The 8,041-nt window shown below is 46.6% G+C and overlaps 1 pseudogene; it reads left to right on the forward strand.

Annotated features, from left to right (window-relative positions):
- Positions 1–1,541: 1,541 nt before the first annotated feature.
- Positions 1,542–7,804, forward strand: LOC104682940 (annotated as a pseudogene).
- Positions 7,805–8,041: the final 237 nt, after the last annotated feature.

The following is an 8,041-nucleotide window of genomic DNA, read 5'->3' on the forward strand; positions in this document are numbered from 1 at the left end:
CAAGTGATCCACTTGCCTCGGCCTCTCAAAGTGCTGGGATTACAGGAGTGATGCAGTATGCGGCCCCTCTCGTGTCTTCTTGCAGAGAGAATCTATATGTATACAGGACCTGAGCATTTGGCACAAGGGGTTCTCCCACCCCTATGTTGAGAATCACTGAGCTAGAGGGAGGAAGGTCCAATGGGGGTGATTTCAGGCATATTCAAAGGGGAGAAAGGAGAATTGGGCTTGCCCTGAAGTCTCACTGCAGCAAGCCCCCACCCTCCCGGAGTCCCACACACCCCATTAAGAAACTGTCAGGCCGGGCACAGTGGCTCACACCTGTAATCCCAGCACTTTGGAAGGCTGAGGTGGGTGGATCACGAGGTCAGGAGTTCGAGACCAGCCTGGCCAATATGGTGAAACCCTGTCTCTACTAAAAATGCAAAAATTAGCTGGGCATGGTGGCACGTGCCTATAGTCCCAGCTATTAGGAAGGCTGAGGCAGGAGAATCGCTTAATCCCAGGAGGCGGAGGTTGCAGTGAGCTGAGATTGCACCACTGCCCTCCAGCCTGGGCAACAGAGCAAGACTTCGTCTCAAAAGAGAAATAAAAGAAAGAAAGAAAAAGAAAAGAAACTGTCAGGGTCTATGTACCTGCATTTCTGGCAATAAAAGAACTTTTCTTCTTAATAATCCTTCTACCAGGCCTTCAGGGGATTTTCAGGTGGATTTGCTGACTAAGGGATTTTCTTGCATTTAAGTCCAGTGACTTCTCAGACTTTGATGTTGACTAATTTAGAAAGAAAAAGGAAAAGCTGTGTACCAGGAGGAAATGGGGTCCTGCTGTGTAACTTTAGTCTCACTGTCTCTTTGTGGCCTGGTTTCCTCCTTTGGGAACTGAAGAGGATCATGCCTACCTCATTTTTCTCAGTCTCTCTGGGGAATGGTAAGATTATAGCTATGAAAGCACCATTTTACACATGCAGATATTGAGGTCCAAGTTCATGTTCTGCCCAGGTGGCATTCTTCTTATTCTTGTGGCCGCGTCCAGAGACTCAGCAGGAAAAGACCCTCTTACTGGAAGACAGGGGAGAGGAAGGAGTCCTGTCTGCTGTGCTCCCAGCTGTGATGGAGATGGCTAGTGGGTCCTCACAAATCTGCACGGCCCTCCGGGAACTACATTGACCTGTGCATCTGGGGTGCATCCAAGTTCTCACCAATGGAACGTGGGTGGGAGATGATGCCAGTCCCTTCTGAGCCTGGTGTGAAGAAATGCACGTGGCTTCTCTGGCACTTTCCCCTACCTGCAGCTGGAATCAGAGATCACGAGGCCCCAGGGAATGGTGGAGCCACATGGTGGAAAGAAACTAAGAGCCTGAATCACCACATGGAGGGCAGCCACCTGCCCACCTGAATACCTCTATTGGATTCATATGTGAGTGAGAAATAAACTTGTATTGGCTTGTCACTAAAATGTGAGAGTTTGTTTATTACAGGAGCGAATGTCGTCCTATCACACACCCTGACTTTTCTTCGTAAGTCCAATCCTAAGCTGCTAGGATGGATGTTGGAGGAGACATCAGCAATGATTCCTCCCAGCAGGTACAGGGTTGTTAGAAACCACTGAGGATAGGGAAGAGGGAATAACACCTCCTCCCTGGCTCTGAGCTTGGCTCCAGTGTGACCACTAGCATTTGGGGCATGGGGGTTGCAGCTGTCACATTCCACAGTGGCCCCAGTGGCATTACAATTACAGATGACACTTAGAGCCACTCTAGGGAAGCAGAGGCAAGGACAAGCAGCTGATGGGATGGGGAGCAGAAGGGCTGGGGCCACAGCCAGAGCCCTGGATCTGCCCTGACCCCAGTCTGTGTCCCCTCAGCCGAAGCCAGCACTTCCTAGGGGCTCCATTTCTCTGTCTGTATGAGAGTCTAATACACCTGTCCTGGATGGGGGAGGGAGGAGTGTATGGACGGTGAGGAGTGAGAGAATGGATCTGAAACCTGACACCAGTGAGATTCCACACTGCTGTGCAATCAGAGGCCCCGAACCCAAGCCCCTCAGCCTATGCTGAGGCTTTTTCTTGGGAGGGGCTTAAAAAATATGTTAGGGAAGAAAAAAAATCAAAGTGCACAGTTCCTATTATTTTGGGATCATCCAGAAGGCTGTTGTGGGCTAAGGGGCCTGGAGAGGGTGTCTTGGGAGCTTTGAAGGCAGCTCAAAGGACTGAATTCAGAATCTGTGAGCAGCTCCCTTTGCTGCCAAATGTCTATTCTCAGGTGTCACAATCGTTGAAATTCCTCCATTAGGGCTTCATTTCTTTGGATTACTTTTTGTTTCTACACAAAAATGCAAGCAATGGTAATCCCCAATGTGTTCAGGGTTCTAGACTTGTTCCAATAATCCTAAAAGGCACAGATAGACAGTGAGGCCCAGATACCTGGTGTGGCTGCTTCTTCAATCATGCTTCTTCTGAGAGTGATTATGGGGCAATTCGACTCCTATATCCAGAAACTCTTACATATGTGCCCTAGAGACATGAATAAAAATACTTTTAGTAGCCCTATGTATAATAACAAAAACTGGCGATAACCCAAATGCCCATTGATAGGAGAACGAATAATTGGATATTTAAAAAAGTGAAAATGGGCCGGGCATTGTGGCTCATGCCTGTAATCCCAAGACTTTGGGAGGCTGAGGCTGAAGTTTGAGCCCAGGAGTTTGAGACCAGCCCGGGTAACATAAGGAGACACCATCTCTATTGAAAAAAAAAATTAGCCAGGCACCTTGGTGTGTACCTGTGGTTCCAGCTACTTGGGAGGCTGAAGTGCAAGGATTGCTTGAGGCTGAGAGGTTAAGGCTGCAGTGAGCCATGATCACACCACTGTACTCCAGCCTGGGCGGCAGAGTGAGGCCCTGTCTCAAAACAAATAGGTAAATAAAAATAAAAATCGGAAAATGATTGAACCATGTTTAAATTATATATTGCTGCCTAACAAATCATGTTAAAACACAGTGACAACCACGATCATTTATTTGCTCACATTATATAATTCAGTCAGGGGTTTGGCTCCACCTGTGGAGGTTCAACTGGAGGTGGGGATCGACTCTCAAGATAGTTCTCTTATGGCTGGCAAGTTGATGATGACTGTTTGCTGGGAGATCTGCTGGAACTCTTAGCTAGTGGGCCTTGGTTATCCTGCATGTGACCTCTCCACAAGACTTCTCACAGCATGTTGGTCTCAGAGTAATCGAACTTCTTACATGGTGGCTTAAGGTCCCTAAGAATCCAAAAGCAACAGAAATTATTATACCTTCTTAAGGCTTAGGTCTGGAATGGGCACAGGGTTACTTCTGTCCCATTCTATTGGCTAAAAGAGTCACAAGCCAGAAATGTTCAAGGGGAGGCAACTACAAAAGAGTGTGAATACCCAGAGGTATACCTCACTGGGTGACATTGACTTCCACAAACCACAACCACCCACAACCATATGCATAAATATTAGGTTAGGTTATGTTTCAGTATCAAATAACCTCTACATTTCAGTGACTTCACACACAAATGGTTACTTTTTTCTTATATACATATCCCATAGAAGTTGCTGGGGCACTCTGCTCCGCACATTCACTCAGGGATCCAGGCTGATGGAGGCTCCACCATGTTGTAGTGGCACCATTGCACCATCTGAGACACGAGACCTCACTTTTGCCACAACTGTGAAGGACAGAAAGGCTCGAGAATTTCACCTGGCCTTAGCTCTAAAAAGATAAATGTCACTTATGTTCACATTTCATCAGCTAGGACCAGTCACATGACCCCATCTACACTGTAAGTGGGGCTGGGAAATGGAGAACATCTGGAAAAATGGCTGAGCATTACTGTCTTGGCCACATGTGATAGAACTATTTAAAACAAAAGAAAGTTGTAGATAAAATGCAAGGTAGTGTTCGCTTTGGGGTAGGGGTGGAACACACAAGAAAGTATCAGTGATTTGTAATATTCTAGTTTTTGGTTTGAGTGGTGAGTGTTAATTATTTTTTAAAACAAATGAATGAATGAACAGACAAATGAATAAATGAAAGACAGGGCTCGGAAGCAGCAGCACTGAAGCCTAACCTCAGAGTACAGGCCAAAAATGACCCTTCAATAAACATTCACTGAGTTCCCAGCTGAAGCTGGTAGACCTCTCCAAAGTACAAAGATGAATAAAATATGGGCTCAACCCCTCCAGGTGCCCAGCTCAGAGGATTCAGTAGACACATAAACCAAGCAGGTGGGCAAAGCACAGTGGAGAGTCTTGCTCAGTGGGAGCTCTGGGAGCTAGAGGGAGCCCGGAGAAGGCCTCACCCCAAGTCACATGTGTTGGGTCATGAAGAATCAATAGGAATTCAAAAGGTGGAGAATGCAGTGGAGATGGGGCAAGTTGGTCAGCGACACTCATTTTACCAAGAGAGAAAGATTTGTGCAAAGGCACAAAGAGGCCTTCACCCCTCAGTTGGTCTGTGTTCACAGCATTTCCTCACTGCCTTCTAGTCCCTAAATGATCTGATCAACTTACTCCCTCTGCACTGCACCACCCAGAACCTTCTGCAAGAGCCAGGCACTTGTCCTTCACAGTGGCTGCCATGAGTGTTGGCTGCTGATGCTTACAGCCAAGTCCTTCCCTGGCCTTAGAGGAGGAAGCTCTCTTGCCTGAGGTCATGCACTCCCCTACTGCAGGGGCAGCCACATCCACATCCAGATGACTGTTTGGAAACCCAGGGTGTAAGGACCTAGCTCTCACGCTTCAACTCAGCGAACTCTGCGGGACCATCCCAGCTTCAGGGGTCCTGGTGGGATCAGCCAAGGCCTCTCTGGGCCTCCAGCCTCCAGCAGACCCCAGTTCTTCTCTCTGCCCAATTCTGTTGCTTTTATATCCAGACAAGTGTTGATTGTGAATGCACTCCCCAATAAACTTCCTTCAAGCAAAACTCTTATGTGTTTTCTGGGAAACCTACCTAAGATATCCACTAAAATACAGATAATTACTAAATTCCAAGGGATGCCTTTCCTAGGGATGCACAGCAATTATCATTATAACTAATATTCATGGAGTGATTTCTATGTGCCAGGCTAAGCACTTTGCTTTTAAGATCACATTTAATGAAGAACAGAGCCTCATAGTAAGAATACAAGTCTTTTCTTTTATTTATTTATTTATTTTTTTTGAGACAGAATTTTGCTCTTGTTGCCCAGGCTGGAGTGCAATGGCGCAATCTTAGCTCACTGCAACCTCCACCTCCCAAGTTCAAGCGATTCTCCTGCCTCAGCCTCCCAAGTAGCTGGGATTACAAGCATGTACCATCATACCTGGCTAATTTTTGAATTTTTAGCAGAGACGGGGGTTTCATCATGTTTCATCATGTTGGTCAAGCTGGTCTCGAACCCCTGACCTCAAATTATCTGCCTGCCTCAGCCTCCCAAAGGGCTGGAATTACAGGTGTGAGCCACCATGCCAGGCCTATTTATTTATTTATTTATTTTTGAGACAGAGTTTCGCTCTGTCGCCTTGGCTGGAGTGCAATGGCGCAATCCTGGCTCACTGCAACCTCCGTCTCCCAGGTTCAAGCAATTCTCCTGCCCCAGTCTCCCAAGTAGCTGGGATTACAGGTGCCTGCCACTATGCCTGGCTAATTTTTTTGTAGTTTTTAGTAGAGACGGGTTTCACCATGTTGGCCAGGCTGGTCTTAAAGTCCTGAACTCAGGTGATCCACGTGCCTTGGCCTCTCAAGTGCTGGGATTACAGGCATGAGCCACCATGCCTGGCCAGGCCTATTTATTTTTATTTTCAATTTTTTTAAAGGCTAGTCAAATAAAGCAGTGGGAGTGGAGAAGGAGCAAATAAACCTGTAACTGGTTGTGATCAATTAGTTGTAAACACCACCGCACTCAGACCAACCTAAAAAAATGAATTTCTAATGGTGAAATTTCAGGCTTAGGCAGTAGTAAGCTTGGGAATCTGGAGGTGTTTGTGTTGCACAAATTCTGTCACAAATTTCCCTGCCTTAATGTATGCTCAGTCCTGATCCTTATGTTGACTGGGTAAAGCCCCCAGCAGGTCAGGGTGTTAGTTCCCAAAGTCATTCTTCTAAAAAAAAAAAAAAAGAAAAGGCCAGGCATGGTGGCTCATGCCTGTAATCTCAGCACTTTGGGAGGCAGAGGCAGGTGGATCACCTGGGGTCAGGAGTTGGAGACTAGCCTGGCCAACATGGTGAAATCCTGTCTCTACTAAAATACAAACATTAGGCGGGGTGAGTCGTCATCCGATGTCTGGCCGTGAGATGTTTCGGGAGCTGGGGTCTCTCCCCCGCAGACGTGATGAAGGGCCTTGTTTTAGGAATCTATTCCAAAGAAAAAGAAGATGATGTGCCACCGTTCACAAGTGCAGGAGAGAATTTTGATAAATTGATAGCTGGAAAGCTGAGAGAAACTTTGAACATATCTGGACCACCTCTGAAGGCAGGCAAGACTTGAACCTTTTATGGTCTGCATCAGGACTTCCCCAGAGTGCTGCTAGTTGGCCTCAGCATAAAGGCAGCCAGAATCGACGAACAGGAAAACTGGCGTGAAGGCAAAGAAAACATCAGAGCTGCTCTTGCAGCGGGATGCAGGCAGATTCAAGACCTGGAGCTCTCTTCCATGGAGGTGGAACCCTGTGGAGACACTCAGGCTGCTGAGGAGGGAGCGGTGCTTGGTCTCTATGAATACAATGACCTAAAGCAAAAGAAGAAGATGGCCATGTCGGTGAAGCTCTATGGAAGTGGGGCTCAGGAGGCCTGGCAGAAAGGAGTTCTGTTTGCTTGTGGGCAGAACTTGGCACGTCACTTGATGGAGACACAAGCCAACGAGATGATGCCAACCAGATTTGCTGAAATTATTGAGAAGAATCTCAAAAGTGCTAATAGTAAAACTGAGGTTCATATCAGACCCAGGTCTTGGATAGAGGAACAGGCAATGGGATCATTCCTCAGTGTGGCCAAAGGATCTGACGAGCCCCCAGTCTTCTTGGAAATTCACTACGAAGGCAGCCCCAATGCAAACAAGCCACCTCTGGTGTTTGTTGGGAAAGGAATTACCTTTGACAGTGGTGGTATCTCCATCAAGGCTTCTGCAAATATGGACCTCATGAGGGCTGACATGGGAGGAGCTGCAACTATATACTCAGGCATTGTGTCTGCTGCAAAGCTCAATTTGCCCATTAATATTACAGGTCTGGCCCCTCTTTGTGAAAATATGCCTAGCAGCAAGGTCAGCAAGCTGGGGGATGTTGTTAGAGCCAGGAACGGGAAGACTATTCAGGTTGATAACACTGATGCCGAGGGGAGTCTCATAATGGCTGATGCGCTCTGTTATGTGCACACGTTTAACCCGAAGATCATCCTTAATGCTACCACCTTAACAGGTGCCTTGGATATAGCTTTGGGGTCAGGTGCCACTGGGGTCTTTACCAATTTATCCTGGCTCTGGAACAAGCTCTTTGAGGCCAGCATTGAAACAGGGGACCGCGTCATGGAGGATGCCTCTCTTCAAACATTATACAAGACAGATTGTAGATTGCCAGCTGGCGGATGTTAACAACGTTGGAAAATATAGATGTGCGGGGGCATGTACAGCTGCGGCATTCCTGAGAGAATTCGTGACTCATCCTAAGTGGGCACATTTAGACACAGCAGGCATGATGACCAGCAAAGATGAGGTTCCCTATCTACAGAAAGGCATGACCGGGAGGCCCACAAGAACTCTCATAGACTTCTTACTTCGTTTCAGTCAAGACAGTGCTTAGTTCAGATACTCAAAAATGTCTTCACTCTGTCTTAAATTGGACAGTTGAACTTAAAAGATTTTTGAATGAATGGATGAAAATCTTTTAAAGGAGACAAAGGATGGTATTTAAAAATGTAGAACACAATGAAATTTTTATGCCTTGATTTTTTTTTTTTCACTTTACACAAAGATTTGTGTTTTTTGTTTTTTGTTTTTTTTTGTTTTGAGACGGAGTCTCGCTCTGTCGCCCAGGCTG

The sequence above is a fragment of the Rhinopithecus roxellana genome, chromosome 4, assembly GCF_007565055.1.
Source record: "Rhinopithecus roxellana isolate Shanxi Qingling chromosome 4, ASM756505v1, whole genome shotgun sequence".
In the NCBI taxonomy this organism is placed as follows: Eukaryota; Metazoa; Chordata; class Mammalia; order Primates; family Cercopithecidae; genus Rhinopithecus; species Rhinopithecus roxellana.